Raw genomic sequence first — 19608 nt, forward strand, 5'->3', positions numbered from 1 at the left:
TGTTCCGGAGGAAAGGGAAGTGAAAGGTGAGAGCCAGGGCCTCTGCTAACAACCTGGAGAGCTGAGGAGAGTCTGTACTGCTGGTTCAGGGATTCTTTTGGGGGAAACCCTAAGTCATCTCAGGGTGTTGTCTGGATTTCCTTCCACACGCACTGGATCTCTGTCCATTTTTCCGTTTAACTTGTTTTCTACCTCACAGACCTTGGCCCTGGGCTCGGGCCTTGTAGGCTCCCCCCAGGAGCCTCTCCTCTGTCTACCCATCTCCACTCCACTGTGCAGAGGCCCGTCTTCCCTGCTGCACAGGGCTCCACGTCAGCAGACCCGGGAGTCACCTGACTTTTCCAGGCTCTGTGGAGCCTCCACAGGAAAGCGCAACACACGAGAGCACTGTCCTGTGAGCTGCCACTCTGGCCTCGGCAGAGCTGACAATGACACTCCACACAAACACAAACGTTCTCTGTGTCATCTGGTGTATTACAGACAGAGCATGACGCTTACACTTTATCAAATCAAATATGGAATTATTAAAGCTGTTGATCACTTCAAACACTACTATCGATGCGAGGCATCACAGGCTGAAAAGGAGGTGATCAGAACACCTTATATTTTAAACAAAAATGAGAATTATTACCATCCTCACAGCACCACCTTTCCCACGATTCCGTACCAGAGTTATCACTCGCACTTTGTCACTTCCGTATTTCTGGCAGTATTTTAAAGCGACCTGTTGGTGACGTGAAAGTTAGAATATAGTTAGCTTGGAGAACTGATGTCACGGATATGCGCTATCCCAATGTGATCAGAACATGTTACATGCATGTACCAAAATGCCACATTGTGCCCCATACACATGTACAATTACCATCTGTCAGTCAGGGTGCACATCATCACTATAAACAGAAAGGTGAGCAATAACTCAGATTCCACAATCCAACAGACTCGGGGGTTTTCATTTGGGCACAGACACCACCTCTGCAGCTCACCCTTCTTGTGATAGCTTGGTTTTGGCATTTCATTGGGGGATTGTGTTGAGCGTAACTGACATTGGAAGACACAGCCCACTGAGGGTGGCACCATTCTCTAGGCCTGAACACTGCATGACTGAAGGAAGTTAGCAAGCAGGCAGGCAGTGTGGGGGCACCTGTTCCTCTCTGCTCTCGACTGTGGATGTGATGTGACCAGCTGACTCACGCTCCTGCCTCTGTGACTTCCCTGCTGTGATGAACCCCTTCTCCCTGAAGTTGTTTCTTTGGTCAGGGCATTTTATTAACAACAGACATGAAAATGCAACAAGAAGTAACGAGCACAGCTTTGGGTTCCTCCAGCAAGTGGAAATAGCCACACGTCCTAAACGACTCCAAGTTTCCTATCGACCAGCCGTTCTAAAAGCACACACATTTACCTTTGAAGTCTGGTCTCTACTGCCATCATCAACTACTATCACCTCGTAAGTGAACCTAGGGTCCTGTTCCTGCAAGAAGCAAAAAATAACAATTCATAATTGGAAAAATTATGATAGAGATTAGTAAAATTCCAACTATTTTTAAATTGTCTTTAACATTTGTGTGTAGATGTATATGTGTGTATGTGTGTGGGGGGGGGATGATCATGGTGCACATATGGAGGTCAGAGGACAACTTGTGGGGGTCGGCTCTCTCCTACCATGTGACTCACAGGGATCAGACTCAGATGGTCAGGCTTGACAGCAGGGGTCTTTACCCAGTGAGCCACCTTGCCAGCCTGTAAAACTGTAATTTAAAAAACGTTTTTCGGGCTCAGTGGTTAAGAGCACCAACTGTTCTTCCAGAGGTCCTGAGTTCAATTCCCAGAATCCACATGGTGGCTCACAACCATTTGTAATGAGATCTGGTGCCTTCTTCTGGCCTGCAGGGACACATGCAAGCAGAATACTATATACATAATGAATAAAAAAAAATTATAAAAAAAAACACTTCTCAAATTTATTTTTAATTGTGTGTGTGTGTGTGTGTGTGTGTGTGTGTGTGTGTGTGTGTGTGTGTGCATGCAGGGAGGTTAGAGGACAATTTGCAGGAGTTTGAGGCATGAATCTTTTTCCCACCTTGGGAAATGGCTTTATTTACAAAACAAGTCTAAAATAAGAACATGAAACGACAAGCCTAGCGAAGTACAGGGCTAGCTTTGGGGACCCAGACATATAGACAAAGGGCCTAAAGGAAAGCCAGCGATGTGCAAGGGACCTAAAATTTGAATTCCTTGTATTTCTTGCTGCCCCCACGACTGTCCTCGGGCTGAGCTTTCCGTTTCTTTTGCTTCTGTTTAGCAGCATGCTCAGCCACCACGTCACTGAAATCGTCTTTCTCTACTTGTACCTGCTGCTCCCGCACATGGTCCTTCTGGGTCATGGCCATGGGGTCCAGCTCCAACTCCTCAGGTGTCAGCGCTACTTCCACACCTTGCAGTTCAGGGGCTGGACCCTTCCGACTCATAACCGTTGACATGTCATAAATGTGGGTGGATCCCATCATGGCTCCCCCGACAGTGGCTCTTCTCTTCTCTGGTAATACAGTGAACAACTGAGGTGTCTCACTGCCATCCATTGCTTCCTCAATCTTCTTCTTCCTCAGCTCAATGAGTTCAGGGGTCTCCATTCCAGCTGGCACAGACGAGAATCCTCCAGGAGCGATGAGGCCGCTGTCCGCAGACATAATAAAGCCAGTCTCATCTAGCTCATCTTCATCATTTTCTTCCTCTTCCTCTTCTTCTGAGGACTCTTCATCAGATGGTTCCAGTTCTCCCCAAAGGGTCCGATCAATCTCTTCTTCTTCAGTTTTGGTCTGAAATTCAGCAGCATTGGCTCCAAACACATCCCCATAAAGTGGCTTCCCAGTTTCATCTACTGGGGCTTTGCCCCATCTACCATCATGGTATCCAAAGAAACAGCTCTCAGGGATAGGTGAATTCAGCCCAGGGATTTTCAGGTTCGGGTAGGATGGAGGTGGCCCATATCGCTACATGGCAATCAGCCACAGGGGCGGGACTTTGTGGGCATTGGGTCCTTCTGGTGTCCCTAAGGAAATCCTTAATTCATCAGCTAGATCTCCAGGCTTCTTCTCCCTCAGCCGTGTCTCAAACTCCTTCCCCTCCTAATATTGGTCTCCAGGGATGGTCAGCTTTGGTTTGGCCTGCCACTTGAAGGCGGCATCATGCAGTTTCTGGTAGTCAATATCAATCTTCCCCATCTTGGGCCGAACCTTCTCTCTCATTTTTGACTTCACAGTCTTTTGTTCTATCTTCTCCCACGGGGCTTCTCGCATCTCCTGAATGCCTGTGCGTTTGATGGAGTCTGGAAGCTCAAAGCAGGGCTTCTCAATGCCTCGTTTGCCTTGCAGGTATTTGCGCTTAAAACACCAGTGGCGTGGCACAGGGACGGAGTTCCGGGTGGCCTTCAGGTGAACCAAGAGCTTAGGGTCCTGTGCCGTCATATCATGCATCTCCACAACATCAGGCCGAGCCACCAGCTGCTTGAGTTCCGCCACAGTAAAGCGATTCATTTGGTGCAACTTCTTCTTGGACAGCTTAGGGGCTTCTGGCTTCTTTTCCTGTTTATCATCACTGCTGTCCTCATCACTGTCCTTGTGCTCCTCCTCCTCAAAGCCCTGCTTAGGGACTGCAGCCTTCTCCATTTTGTCAAGTTTCTCTGGCTCCTTTTCTCTTTCCTTCTTCACATCATCAGTGAGCTTGAAAGCCTCAAAAATCCTCGTGAAAAAAGATGAAGTTGGGCTCATAGATTTCAGGCTCTTCAGTCACATATTCAATCTCGACATCAGGAGCAGGGGAGTCAGAGCCTCGAGATCGAGCTGAGTCTTTCAGTCCCCAGAGCTCTCTGAAGATGCTGGCGGTACCCGCTGGGGCTTTTCTTCTTTCGGTCCCGACGCTTCCGGTTTCTCTCTCTCTCTCTCTCTCTCTCTCTCTCTCTCTCTCTCTCTCTTTGGATATGGACCCGGTGTCCTCCTCAGTCTCTGATACTGACTGTCCTAGAGATGAATGAGTGTCTGTATCCATTTCTTCTTCCTCCTGCTGAGAGTTCATCTCTTCCTGACGGCTCTCCTTCAGCTGCAGAATCGTTTCCAAAGCCTGGGGGATCTTGGGGCCCACAGAGGGATCATCCATCTCTCTATTCTCATCTCCAGGGGGTAGGGGGAGACCCCAAGGGCTAGGAACAGGGGCCCCCATGGGCAAAACAGTGGGAGTGGGGACCACAGGACCTACTGGAGCAGCTGCCCGAGGTCCCAGGGGAGTACAAACACCCAGCTGACCCATATCTTGAGGAGGCCTAGGGATAGCAGTGCCCATCTTGGCAATCTCCTGCTGTCGTTCCTGCTCCATTAACACAGCTGCCTGTTGCTGTGCCAGATTCAGCCGTTCCTCTTCTGATAATGCCACAGGCTCACCAACTCGGAGAGGAGGTGGGGATCCCAAATTTGGTGGGTGAGTCATAGGAAAGCCAAGGCCAAGGCCTGGTGGAGGTGGTGGAAGTGGTGGAGGTGGTGGAGGTGAGAGTCCCATTAGCTGTTAGTGGCATAGGAATCCCAGACACCTGCGCTGACGGAGAAGCGGCTTTGTCCCCATCCTCTCCTCTTAAAACCGGTCGATTCAGCATGATGCCAGTCTAGCGGGTGTAGGTCTGTAACCGCTCAACCAGCTCCTCCCGACTCCCTTGGATCTGAGCTCCTCTTTCCGCCAATTTGGCCTGAAGCTCCTGGGCAACCCAGGTGCCATAGTGGACTTGGAGGTAGTGGCGGCCGCAACTGTAGCATGAATCTTAAACAGTCTTATTAATTAAAAACAAACCTGGGCCAGGTATTGGGGTGAATGCTGGAAGATGAGAGAAGCAGAACAAGTCACAGACACCTCACCTTGCCAATTCCTCAGCTGATCTTGTTTCCTCAGACTGGAAGCCTCTGAGTTCTCATCCAAATGGTTCTCAGTTGAACTGCTGCTAGAAGCCTAAAAGCTTAACATACTCTAGCTCCTGGTTTTCACACCTTGTATATCTTTCTGCTTTCTGACATCACTTCCTGGGATTAAAGGTGTGTGTCACTACGCCTGGCTGTGAACCACGTATGGCTTTGAACTCACAGAGATCCAGATGGATCTCTGCCTCTGGAATGCTAAAGGTGTGAGAGTCACCATTTTCTGGCCTCTATATCTAGTGGTTGTTCTGTTCTCTGACCCCACCCCAGATAAATTTATTAGGGTGCACAATATATTGGGGAATACAATATCACCACAGGAGTTGGTTCTCTCCTTCCACTGTGGGGTCTCAGGAATGAACACAGGTCATCAGGCTTGGACAGCAAGCACCTTCACCACCTGCTAAGACATCTTCCCAGCCCTAAAAGGTTTTAATTTAAGCAACAGGTGTTCTAGTTTTGCTAGGAACAGATACAGACAGTAGCAACAAACCACATGAAATACGAAAGGCTCAGAAGGAACAGGACAGATGATGGGTAGACATCTGCCCAATAACACACGAGTGGAGGCAGCATGTGTCTGTGATGCTAAGGGGAACTGGGAAGGAGAGCCATGTATGAAAAAGAAGTCCCTGAGGTCTAGGGCAGAGGGAGACTCAACATGTGTGCCAATCCTCAGCCTTACAGGAGGAGCCCAGTTCACTTCTGCTTTATCTTACACAAGTTCAAGTCTGTAATCGTCCTTTTCAGTCAAGAAATCTGTCTTAAAATACAAAGCAAAGCAAACTAATATAAGGAATGTTCTAGACAGACATAGAAAGAGACGAGGTATAAAGCTCACTCCATCTTAAACTGTCCCAAGACAACTCCAAAGAGAGATATGAATTACTGTGTTTCTGAATATAAAAAATGCAAGTGTTTAAAAAATAGACATCTTGCCGGGCGGTGGTGGCACATGCCTTTAATCCCAGCACTCGGGAGGCAGAGCCAGATGGATCTCTGTGAATTCGAGGCTAGCCTGATCTACAGAGTGAGATCCAGGACAGGCACCAAAACTACACAGAGAAGCCCTATTTTGAAAAACAAAAACAAAAAACAAACAAACAAACAAACAAAAAAACAGACTGCCTAGGATATTAGAGTGCCTGCATGCATGTTTAGATGTAATGAATCCCAATATTGGGATTGTTTTTGAGGGAAGGTTGTACTAAAATATTTTGTTTTTGTGTGATTAGTTTATAATTAAAATTTTTAAGATTATAACTTTGTGTCATATGGTGATATTTTATTTGTGCTGAAATGTGATTTTATTTGTATGTTAATAAAGTTGTAAACCATTTAGCAGAAGTCTGGCAGTAGTAGCACACACCCTTAATCCAATCACATAGCAGGCAGAGTCTGTATGTTCAAGGATATAGCCAGCTTGGTGACACATGCCTTTAATCCCAGTACCAACCACAGAGACCTGGAGGTCTGTATAGACAGGCAATGGCGAGGAAGTCATGTGGTTGGGTTTAGAACCAATGAGAAGGCAGAACAGAAAGGCAATAAAAAGATGGGTCACACAGGAGAAGGTGTTCTCACTCAGGACAAGGATGACAGCATCTGGTAAGCTAAAGGCTATTCGCTAGTGCTCTGACCTCTTGGGCTTTTAACTCTTTATTTGGCTCTGTGTTTCTTATGTAATAAGACTGTTTAGAATTATATCTACATTATCACTTAATCGATGTGATTTCATTTGAGAAACAAAGTTCTACAGACTATGTTATAAAGACTCCAATGGATCTCTATACATGAATATACACACACACATACACCTCTTTTTAAAGATGTCACAGAAGTGAGCCCGCACACATTCACTGGCACACAATCTATAATATATCACCAGGCAAGAGAGAATTAGGAGGTGGAGGAGGGTACATCAGAGAAATACCAGCTTCCTGGTTTGTCTGCCTCTGGAGGGAGCATGCTGCATGCTGGGCCTGCCTCCCAGTGCTCCTAGCTCAGGGTCTACAATTGGTGACCTGCTCTAGTTTTAACTGGAGGTGTGACATTGAAAGAGAAGTGTGATACCTGTCTCTTTTCTAGGTAGTTCAGGGCTTCATCCATCATCACAGGCACTAAAGGGAAAAATATTTTAGAGATTGCTTTTGAAAATGAGTTAGCTAGCCCAGCATACTCCATTCACATAGAGAAGGTGTGCCTGTCACCTACCAAGACCCTCTGGGACGTCACTCCGGCCATTCCTCACCCAGAACGTCTCTTGTTCTCATCCTAGGACTTCTCTAGAAAACCTCAATCCTGCCATCTCACTTTCCCTCTTCCCAACCCCAGCTGCCAACCACACACTCCTCTCAGTGAGTGTGAACACTGCATGGTTCCTTTTCTTCCCTAAGGACCCATTAGGGAAGGAACTCAAGCAGAAGTTACACAGTTTCGAAGGCATGCCAACAGACAGCTGTTTGGTAGGTGAGTCCCAGATGCTGGGTAAAGTTTCCTTCTGGCCTTTGGCCTTGAGGAAGAATTTCTCTTCTTCATGGTGGTGACATGGTGGCATTTTTGTAGCAGTTATAAATGCAGCGATAGGAACCTAAAGGCAGACGTGGAAAGCAGGTTACATTGACCTCTTTTAATATTTACTGTGCAGATATTATTTAATATTAATATTATTGTGCTGATACCTTAATATTGGCGGGGCATGGTGTGGAATCGCCCAGCCCTACACAAGGGGCCTTGCTGGCCCAAGGCCGCCGCCCGCAGCGCCACCCGCGGCCGTGCCCCGCCACAGCAGGTACCCGACGCCACCGCCACCGCAGCACCTGTGGCTCCACAAAGGATTGGAGGGCAGGTCCCGGAGTGCAAGGCACTGGGCATCTGAGAACTGATAGAGCTACCAGCCTCACACCCATGCCATCAACGATGCCGGGAGCCTTGGACTGTTACAGTTTCCCCGTTTATTTCGCGCGCGTGTATGTGTGCGTGTGTGCACGTGCGCACAGGCCCGTGGGGATTCTGAGCCACACCGACCCGGCTGTCCCCAACAGGCCTGGTCCTAAGCAGCTGCTCGTGGGTCTCTCCAGCTGGAGCTGGAGTTCACTCCCGGTACCCGGGAACACGGCAGCCTCCACGGAAGGAGGTGCTGCTTTTCTCATCCAGGACTGCTCCAAGTCTCCTGGGCTGGAGCAACGTCTGCAGAGGGAAGAGCGCAGGCAGGAAGATGGTGGCCGGTTCTAGTGAGTGGTGACTCGCACAGAAGCGCAGGTGGGGCGCTTGGCGTGACTTCAGATGCTGCATTCCCTGCAAACTCGTGTGTCTGCGAATACATACACCCATACCTGCTGTAACTTTTGGCTGCGTGTAGTTGATGAGGCCAAACATAACTTGTAACTGTGAGAACACACTACTCCGTGGTAACTAAGAACACACTCCTCCGTGGTCTTAAATTACAGGGACTGCCAATACTTCTCACTGCAGGACTTCAGATGCTGCATTCCCTGCTTCAGACTAGAGTCACATGACTGACACACAAGTTCATCCTCTTCTAAGTGTGGACTCCAGTCCTCTTGACTAGGGCACAGTTAAGGTGACCCATGAAGACTGGTTGCTACTGTAAAGCCTTTTTATAAATATGGTTAAAACCTGAGCATGTGGAGATTGATGCCTCGGCACCACACTCTTAGGTTCTGGGTTCAGGCTCTAGGATGCACTGACTTACTTTAACATATTTTAAAAAAAAAAAATTGACAACTGTGGAACCACAGGAGATTTCTGGGAAGTAAAGGGCTTTTGATAAAAATGCCATGCTTCAAGGCGTAGTTTTTCAATTCATTTTAATTAGTAGAGCTTAATGTGTTTTCCCCTTCATAAGTGAAATACATGTGCAATCTATTTCCTTATAAACATTTAGGAAGAAAACTGCCATCCCCTTGGAAGAGAACTTGGTGAATTCAGAAACACAACTGTCAACATAAGTGAAGATACACTTCATTTCAGCTGGTGGGACACCCCTCTTCCCATTCTGTGTGTGTGTGTGTGTGGTGATATTTTAATTGTGCTGAAATGTGATTTTATTTGTATGTCAATAAATAAAGTTTGCCTGGAGGTCAGAGGTCACATAGCGAGCTATAAATAGAAGTCAGGCGTTGGTAGCACATGGCCTTAATCTGATCACATGTGTGGTCAAGGACACAGCCAAGCTTGGTGACAAGAGCCTTTAATCCAGTACCAACCATAGAGACCTGGAGGTCTGTATAGACAGGCAGCGATGAAGAAGTGATGTGGCTGGGCTTAGAACCAATGAGAAGGCAGAACAGGAAGGCAATAAAAGCACATTTTAGACGGGAAGAAGCTCTCTCTCTGGGAAAGCTAAAGCATGGTAGTAAGTTAAGGCTAGTCGTGGCTTTCGCTATTTCTCTGATATCTTTAGCTAGTTCCTCAGTATTTGGCTCTGTGTTTCTTATTTAATAAGACTGTTTAGAAATTCATCTACATGTGTGCCACTTTTTTTCCAGCCAGTTCTACTATGCCTAAGGCATTTAAAGATGTTAAGAGATTTTTATCATTACACCAGCTTTGTAGTTGATCAAAAACATAATTAGCTCAAATTGGGGGACAGAAGAAAAGAAATTGAGACTTTTTTTTTAGTAATACCATTTGACCTGAACCTGTCAAAAGTTCAGAGGTCACTGCAGCTTGAAAGATCAGCTGTCAGGTCTGCATGCAGGGTAGCAGAAAAGAATGGTTTTCAGAGTAGAGGGGACTGGGAAATTATTTTTTTTATCTATAATAAATTCACACATGAAATTATACACATACAACAGCAAACTTGGACAATAAAAAAGGTTACAGAAGCTTCTTCTCAGGGTCACAACAGCATTCCTTTGTAAGTGACAACGGGCAGCTGCAGCTGTGGTTATAGGATTCTGGTTTGTAACATTATCTCTTAAAGGGACAGCTACAAGGGTTACAAAGGAGAAAGGCTGAACCATAGGGAAATCAAGGAAGGAGTAAAGGAGCTGTGCACTAACCTACATTTCTAGGGAGAAATTAACATTACAGGCTAACATTTTGTGATCAGCACAACATAAAAGTGCCTGGGAAGTGCAGCCATGCCTGAAAGTTTTCCCCACCGCAAACTATGAGTAACCATGGCAACCCTCACAAAGCAAGGGGGAAGTGAACAGTGCCAAGTCTTATCAGCACTTTCGACAAAAGCTGGCTGGCACTAAAAAACAACCCAAGTCTAAAGATATCTTTTCTCATCCTGAGTACAGCCCAGAGCACAAGAGGGGAAAGTTGGAACTTTTTTATTCAAGGCTGTGGGACCAGATCATTCCCTGCAATTCTGATCATTCATAGAGCCTCTCCCATGGGAACTGGGTATAAAGCTGATTTCCTCAGGACTTGGTTAATTGATTAACTGCTTAATTGCCTGTTGTCCACATAAAATCCAGGACATAAACATAAACAGTTAGTTAAGCCTAAAATCTTGTATCATAAATTGAGGTTAGAAGTATGTGCAAAGTATTAATTGCTTAGGGAATTCCACCAGTTGCAGGCCCACATGTTATCAACTGGACCTGGCAGGGAAACTGAGAGCAATTTAGGTTTAGATTCAACAATCCAGACATCTGCACTTTCGTCCTTGAATAATATCTGTAAAATTCTGACTTGGGATCCTTACACAGAGACAAGACACTTGACTTGTCAACTTAGCTAAAGATGGAAAACAGGCTTCAAAGTTTCTCACCATTTTGTGGAACAAAGGGCTTGTTTATTTACCAGAATTACACAGTATTGGAGGAAGTCATCCTTCTGATAATGCACAGGAATAACAGTGCCCTATAAATGAGGAACACATTGTTAATGTTGTAGGACGAGTCCCATAGCCGTTTTGGGAGGGATTATGGTATCACACAAGAGAATTAGAGACAGAAGCAGTCAGTATTTATAGGCAATATTCCTCATAGGCCTAGCCCATGAGTATCCTCTATCAGGTGTTTCTCTCTGGTGGGTTGGCCTTTTAAATATCAGCTGTCATCTACTGTATATCTTTGCAGACTAAGGCAAGAGGCAACTTAAAAGTCTAGCCAGACATCTATATACACTAAAGCATTTAAATTAATTTGTAGGAAACTTTGTGGTTATTTATTTTCCTTTGTTTTTTTTAGGTATTTTGTATAAATATCGTGTTTCCCTTTGGGGGTTCAATCAGTATGGAAAACAGTTCTTCTCTAGTGAAGCTGGGGAACGCCACAGTCATCTGTGGAGTAAAAGCAGTAGGTTCACTGTATGTCTGTTGATGGCTGAATTCCAAATTAGCTTCCTGCTTACAGGGTTGTAATTAATTAGGGGTCAGGATTGAGAATTGTAATCTACCACCCAATACTCTTTTTAACCCACGAGTGTAACCTTTTCCAAGGCAAATAACTGAATCTCAGTACCTCATACTTTAAAGATTTTGGCAATATTGTTTTTGGAATTAAAATTGTTCCTGGGATACCTTTTAGCCATCCATAGTTTTTAATTGTTACTCACAAAGGAACAGTAGCTATCTGCTGGCTGCCTGCTGTTAGAGCATCTTGCTAGGTGCTTTCTGAATTACCAGTCTCCACCCCTTGCTCAGCCCATGAAGCTCAGTAGCTTCCCAAGGTGTGTATTTTATATGTATGTATGTATCTATACATATAAAGTACACTATATATATATATATATATATATATATATATATATATATTCTGTTTTCCATGCTTCCACCTCTGGAGTTCTAGGAATATTGACATATACTACTCCATACACTTTCTTTTTTTTTTTTCTATTTTCCAAAAACAATTGTTTATTTGTTGTTGTTGTTTTTTAAGAAAATCAAAAATGCTGGGTGTGATGGTGCACACCTTTAATCCCAGCATTCAGGAGGCAGAAGCAGATGGATCTATGTGAGTTCAAGGCAGCCTGGTCTATATAGTGAGTTCCAAGACAGCCAGAGCTACAGCATATGAGAGACCCTGTCTCAAAGAACTGAAAAAGAAAACCACATAATAATTTTTATAAGCTGCTAAGATTATTCTGCTTCTAGACCATTGCTGGGCTGGAGAGAATTGGAGGGAAGAGGTGTTGGGCCAGAAGTCACAACTTGGAATTGAGCATTCTCCAAAGCAGTAATAAGGTACCATTCCAGCAAAATTGATTCAACCATGCCCCACCCCCACCCTCACAAGCTGCCTACTGGAGTGGCTGAAGCGGGCAGACAGCCCAGCATAATTCAGCTGCATTGTAACATTGCATGTGGCCAGCATGCAACTCTAAGAAGCTACTAACCAGACTAAAGCAAAACAAGAGACTGAGGTTGTCCTGAGAACGGTTAGTTCCTTGTTGTGACCTCTGATTCAATAACCCTAATAAACAGACTATCCTAGTGCAAGGAAAATATTACATTGTGACAGATTTCACACTAGCAAGACAGTCAGTACAGAAATGTTGCCCGGTGCCATTAAGCAACAACTCAAACCATGTTATGCTCAGAGTTCATGCTTTCATCTACACACAAACCGTTGTGTTTATGTGAGCATAGCACAGTGAAGCAGAACATTGAGCTGAGATCTAACACCCACAATAGATGCTTTAAAATAAAACCATTTATTATTTATTTTGTGTATGTGAGTGCTTTATCTGCATGTATCAGATCTCATGATAGATGGTTGTGAGCCACCATGTCGTTGTTGGGAATTGAACTCAGGTCCTCTGGAAGAGCAGCCAGTGCTCTTAAGCACTGAGCCATCTCTCCAGCCCTCCACAATAGATGCTTTTAGACTGCAATATAAGAGGAAAACACGTGAATCACCTTTGTCTGAGGGACCTTACATAACCAATCAGTAACTTAGGGACGGACAGTCTCCACTGGTTTCCGGTGTGCCCAGGGCTGGTTTCAGGAGGCACCATTAGGAAGCATCCTCCAGGTCCACATCCTCCTGCAACAGCTGGACCATTTTTTCTTCCAGCTGCTTTCCTTTGCCTGCAAGAGGAGCCCGGATAAGATGGATGCTCCACTTGACTTCTTTGATGTCCTGAACCTGCTGAAGCTCTTTGTTTTTCTTCAACCTGTTCATTATAAACTTAGCCTGGCGTTTCTGCTTATCTCTGCAACCCTCTTCATTGCATCAGCAGTTCTACTCTAGAGCTCTCGCTGGTATTTCACAGGTTCATTTCTACGTTTTTCAAATTCAAATGAGTTGTCCACAGTGAGCTCCTTGCCACCTTCTTTCCGGAAGGCTTTAGTCCACCTGACCTTGCTTGGGTTCCGCTTCTTCTTGAAGTTTTATGACACTTGGATTTGCAAAATCGGAACACCTTGCAGTCGTTGCAGACGAACATTATGCGGTGGCCAGGGTAGATCGGCCCTGAACAGAAGTAACATTTCTAAATCCTCATGTTGACTCTGCGTGGGACCCACCTCCACATACACTTTCTTAATCACTTTTATTTCATAGATAATTGTGAACTTAATAATGCCAGATTTAGTCTTTGGGATTCTGTTGACTCTTACTTTTTGTTTTGCTTTGTTTTCTCATGAAGTTTTGAATTCCTTTCCTGATACCTGGAAAATATCTTAAGATTTTGATTAATGTACTGAGCATATATAATTTGAGAAAAGTTGCCATCAACAGTTTGGAGTATTCTATGAAGAGAAAGGATCTCTATGAAAGGGAATAGTGTTTAAATTTTTATATGACATTCATTTCATTGTAAAAGTCAAATACAGCATATTCTACTAGTGAATAATCTGTTTTTGCCCCTGTTTTCTAATAAGAAAACTAAAGATGCTAGGAACACTCCTGTACATATTTTGGTGAACACAGACACATATTTGATTGGTTATATGCTAAGAAGAGAATGCACTGGTTTAATATTATGATATAAAAATCTTTATTTCAGGATGCTAAACATTTTGTAAAATAATAAATGTTCAAATATGTGATTCTAAATATAACTGAGTGTGTTTGTCCTACATTCTCCTCGATGTTTATAAGGACTGTCTTTTTACTCTTAGCTATTTTGATGGTTTTGTATTAATAGTATGTTAAACCCTGAAAATTTGCTGATGAAAAAATAGATATTCACATTTTTATTGGTTTTTCAAGAAGTTGTTCATTTTCTGGGTATGATTATTTTATCATCAGCATACAAAGAAAGTAACTCACCAAGGCTTATATTTAATATATTATGCTTCAAGCTCTAGTTAATTCTTTTTTTCTTTTAATTCTGTTCTAAGATTAGGAAAACATGCAAGGAAATTACATAAGAACTTAACCGATCTATCTAATCTCCTTGTTCAGCTTTTTTCCTAACCATTAAAAATTAACAACTTATAACCAACCATCATAATCAATGACAATATCCATAACTCATTAAAGGACCAAAAACCTCCCATCCCACTTCTTGGGAATGTGGGTGTTGTTTTCTTAAAATTACTTCCTGCTTTCTGGGGGTGAAGACATCTTTAGGGGATTCTGAAAAGAAAATTTTTGGGTTAATTGTCAAGTCCTGTATCATTTGTCCAGTCGCTGCATAATGAGAAAGTGCAGGGCTTGTTTCAAGTCCTTGTTCAAGTAGTCTGTCAGGCTGGATCATCTCAGCTAGCCATCTCAAAATTGTCCTGAGTAGTTTGTAGTGCAAAGTCAATCTTTGGTGGTGTTAATCAGCTTTAATGGCTTTATCATAGTCTGTGTGGAATCGTCATTGTGGGATTTCATCAGCTTTTTGAAGATGTGAGGTGTGGTCATGGTTCCCTGTAGACTTTTTTTTTTTTTTTGGTGCCTCCTCTGTGGTTTGGAGTAATCACAGTCTGATAAATGTCTGTCTCTCAGAACCATGAACGTTCTTCCCTAGAAGAGAAAATCTTCACAGCAATTTCTCCCCACCATTTGTCTTGCCAGACTTTTCCAAACTGACCTTTGCCGATGCTTCCTTATAACACGATGGTCCTGGCAATACTTCTCTGAACAAGCAGCGGTAAACCCTTTGTCCCAGGTAGTAGCATCATTGCAGTCACCAACACGATGAGAAGAAGCCAGCAACTTGGAGCAGCAGCCGCTGCCTCCATGGTCCCCACCGCAAATGTTTGTGGTTAGGCCCCGGCCAAAGCTTCTCCTTAGGATGCCTCCTAGGCCAGCCTCAAACTTGGGATCCTCCTGCCTCTGCCTCCTTCAACAAATGCTACCGGCGTGCACCACAACTGGCCGAGTGTAGCTTGGGCCTGAGCTGGGGCCCACAAGGCCACAGGCAAGCAGCTTTTTCATGAATTTGTACCATGAACATTGAGCGCCAGTTGTAGCACAAATCTTCAAAGTTCTTATCAATAAAATCAAACCTGAGGCCAGTTATTGGGGTGAATGCTGGAAGATCAGAGAAGCAGAAAAACCACAGCTACCTCACCTCACCATTTCCTCAGATGACCCTGTTTCCTCAGACTGGAAGCTTCTCAGTCCTCATCCAGGACAAATCTCAGCTGAATTGTGCTGCTTAAAGCCTAAAAGCTTAACCAGCCAAATGCTTAACCAGGCCAAATGCTTCTAGTTTCTGGTCCTCATGCCTTATATATTTTTCTGCTTTCTGCCTCACTCCCTGGGATTAAAGGTGTGTGTCACCATGCCTGGCTGTTTCCAATGTGGCCTTGAACTCACAGAGATCCAGAGGGATTTCTGCCTCTGGAATGCTATCCTCTATATTTAATATTGTGGCTGTCCTGTTCTCTGACCCCAGATAAGTTTATTAGCATGCACAATATTTTGGGGAACACAATACCACCACACTTACGGGCTTATCTTCTCTAAATTTAGTCTCAAGTGTGACAGTGTTGGTAGGTAGTATCACTTTTAAGACACAAAGCCTATAATGAATCTTCTCTGCCATTAGAAGTGCTGCCTTCTGAAGAGATTAATGCTGTACTGGAACCCTTTAGTCCTTGCATCAGGACTATTGTCAGAGAGCAAGACAGCATCCTTGTCACTCTGTCTGGCTTCCTCTCACACCACATGCTCTCACCTAAATGCCCCATCCGTGAGGCCATTTGCTATGATGTGACATTACCAGGATGCCACAAGCAGAGGACAAACAGTTGAAACTAGGCCATTTGTTTTTTCAAAACAATGAGCAACAGAAAATAGTCCCACATGTCTGATTATGGTAGTACACACGAGTTTGGGGAGGCACACTGCCATTGCTTTCAAACTCTCTACTATCTTCTATCTATCTATCTATCTATCTATCTATCTATCTATCTATCTATCTATCTATCTATCTATCATTCTATCTATCTATCTATCTATCATTCTATCTATCTATCTATCAGTCTACCTATCAATCTATGCTTGTGAAAATCTGTTGTTCCTTACAAACACTTGTGGTTCAACAGTTGTTCAAAATTAATTTTTCCAAAGCCAAAAGGTGGAAGGAAATGAAATGAATGTGTCACTTTGTCAGTTATCGTATGAGCCTTAGAATGTTGACATCAGTGGTCTGTCACCCTGACTACTACAGAGTGCTCAGACTTCAGAGTAGTTGGTCTTCAACTGCTGTGGCCATCTTTGGTGTTTAGTGCCAAGAAAAGAAAAGGTAATTTCAGGTTCATTGAAAGGTTCTCCATTCTAGGCTCTACTGTAAAGGTATTTTTTTAATTACTTGCTCTGGGATGTTCTGTATGGCAAATATGTTAATAAATAAAACACTGATTGAGCAGTAGCCAGACAGGAAGTATAGGCGGAACTAACAGAGAGGAGAATTGAGGGAACAGGAAAGGAAGGGGGAGACTGCCTGCATCCACCACCAGGACAAGGAAGATGTAAGGTACCAGTAAGCCACAAGCCACGTGGCAAAGTATAGATTAATAGAAATGGACTGAATATAAGAGTAAGAGCTTGCCGGGCTTTAATCCCAGCACTCAGGAGGCAGAGGCAGGCGGATCTCTGTGAGTTTGAGGCCAGCCTGGTCTCCAAAGCGAGTTCCAGGAAAGGCGCAAAGCTACACAGAGAAACCCTGTCTTGAAAAATTAAAAAAAAAAAAAAAAAAGAATAAGAGCTAGACAATGGTAGGCCTGAGCTAATGGCCAAGCAGTTTAAATAATATAAGTGTCTGTATGTTTATTGTATAAGTGGGCTAAGGGACTGCCGGGGCTTGGCGGGACCCAGAGAGAAAACTCCAACTACAATTACTAGTTTTGATTCTCATGATAGACTAATTGCATCAGGAAGTATTCTATATCTATCTATCTATCTATCTATCTATCTATCTATCTATCTATCTATCTATGTATATATCTATATTTATGTCTATCTATCTATCTGCCTATCTATCTATCTATCTATCTATCATCTATCTATATCCTATCATCTATCTATCTCTGTCTATCAATCTACCTATCAAACTAAGGTTGTAAAAATCTGTTGTTTCTTACATACACTTGTGCTTCAACAGTTGTTCAAAAATAATTTTTCAAATCCAAAAGATGGAAATGAATGTCACTTTGTCAGTTATGGCATGAGCCTTAGAATGTTGACATCAGTGGTCTGTCACCCTGACTACTACAGAGTGCTCAGACTTCAGTAGTTAGTCTACCAACTGCTGTGGCCATCTTTGGTGCTTAGTGGCAAGAATAGAAAAGATAATTTAACATTCATTGAAAAGTTCTCCATCCTAGGCTCCACTGTAAAGGTATTTTTAATAAGTAGTTTTGATTTTTCATGATAGCTAATGGTATGAAGAAGTATTCTGTCTTGATTCCTGCAGATCATGTGAGGCAATTCTTAACTCAGCCATGGCTTCATGAAAAGCTACCCATGTTAGTAATATTCACTATCAATCCCATACATATGGTTATCATGTCAGGGGAGGTATGTTCTAGGTTATACAGGAGAATAGTATCTGTAAATCTACAAAATTATCTGTCCAAGTTATGAGAGATGGTTATTTTCTGCTCCTTCTAATTGTTTTACCCACGATGACCACAAAGTTTTATTGGAAATGATCAGATTTCAACCTAAAATATAAAAAAAAAATCTCTGGTTTTCAGCAAATTGTTGTTTTCCAACATATATTGTGTTCTTTAGAATCTATTTCCCTATATTTTAACATTGATTCAGATTAGACAGGAGTGACTTTCCAAACATGTCATTTACTTTCAAATTTGTTTATCATGAAACTGAGTTGGTATTATTTTTTAACGTATCTTTACATGTGTGAGGACATGTGCTTGACATGTGTGAGGACAACCATTGACTATTTGAGTCTCTCTTTGATGCTTTGATTCACAGGTATCTTAAAGTTAAATGAAAGCTATGGTGTTTCTGTGCATATTATTTGAAGGATATAACATATGTCTTGGGAAGAGTAATAGTCACTTGAATAAATATATATATTGAATATTCAAACTGTATGAGCATGGCACAGTAAAAAAAAAAAACACCCACTGAAAATGCTGTTCCATAATTACAGGGAAGAATTTTATTGTGGATAAGAGAGAATGTTCAGAGGCATCTGGAAGAGTTCAGAGCAGAAGTAAAAAGAAACAGACTTGATGTGACCAAAACAGTCTGTGAGAGAAGGGAGAACAGAAAAAGAGAATAGTGGGGATGGCTAGGGAAGGGGAAATACCTCGACTTCATAAAGAGAGCAAGGGGAGTTCTAGAACATTTTGGGAGTTTGCATAGTGCAGAAGGAGGTGGGGTGGTTGTGAAGGAACAGGAAAGTAGATGGGGCTGTGAGATACATAGCAAGTACTTTTGAATCAAGACACAGGGAACCGGAAAGGCAGCATGGGTGTTGATAGCAGCCACAGGTCACTGGAGAGCCATATGTCCCTCTTGCCAGAGGCAAAAAAAATGACTCCTTTTGCGGTTCAAGAACCATTTTTCAAATTTACAAATGAATGCTAATTTATGTTTTCTGTTTGTTTGTTTGTTTGGTTGGTTGGTTTGGTTTTGTTGTTTTCTAACCACCAGAGATCATTCTATAGTCCATCTTGTGCTGGACAAAAACTGACATGTCTGGATATATATTTTGCCTGAGACCTGACTTTTTTAAATCATTAGGAAACGCCCCCTTTTTTATTTCTTTCACATTTATTTATGACAGTCTACAAAGAAAAGGGTTAATTATGGCACTTTAATACATAGATTACTTTCTTATTTGTTTTCTTTAGCACACTCCAACATATCAGTCATTTTAAAACAGAATTATATACTACATGATGAACTATGAGATTTACACAGTATCTTCCAGGTTGTTTCAGTCACAATCCTTTGTGCCTCTAGGCTTTCCTTCTTCTAAGCATGTACCTCTCCTCCATAGTCTCCAAAGCTACCTGACTCACCTGTGCATGCAGCTTTCTGACTGTCTCACTAAGGCACATTCATCTTTAAAGTCTCCTGTGATTCTTACATCTTTAGACTCTAAGGTTCACAGTGTTAATGATGTCTGCATGCTGCTTTTATCACACGGACCTTTGATAGGTTAAAAGAATTAAGAACTGAGAGTCTTTGGGGATAAATCTGCATTTCACAAGGTTTTGCACAAGAATTCCTCCTATTATTGTACACATATTATTGCAGTTAGGGTTGGCAATGATATCCAAGTTGCTACTCCAATAGCCAACTTTTAGGAG

The 19608-nt window shown here is 43.1% G+C and overlaps 1 protein-coding gene and 2 pseudogenes across 1 annotated transcript in view; all 3 read right to left on the minus strand.

Annotated features, from left to right (window-relative positions):
* Positions 1-19608, minus strand: part of Ankub1 (ankyrin repeat and ubiquitin domain containing 1) — a 95228-nt gene that overhangs the window by 36835 nt on the left and 38785 nt on the right.
* On the minus strand, positions 2220-7864 carry LOC114701942 (annotated as a pseudogene).
* On the minus strand, positions 12790-13382 carry LOC114701949 (annotated as a pseudogene).

Source organism: Peromyscus leucopus, chromosome 6 (assembly GCF_004664715.2).
Source record: "Peromyscus leucopus breed LL Stock chromosome 6, UCI_PerLeu_2.1, whole genome shotgun sequence".
Lineage (NCBI taxonomy): Eukaryota > Metazoa > Chordata > Mammalia > Rodentia > Cricetidae > Peromyscus > Peromyscus leucopus.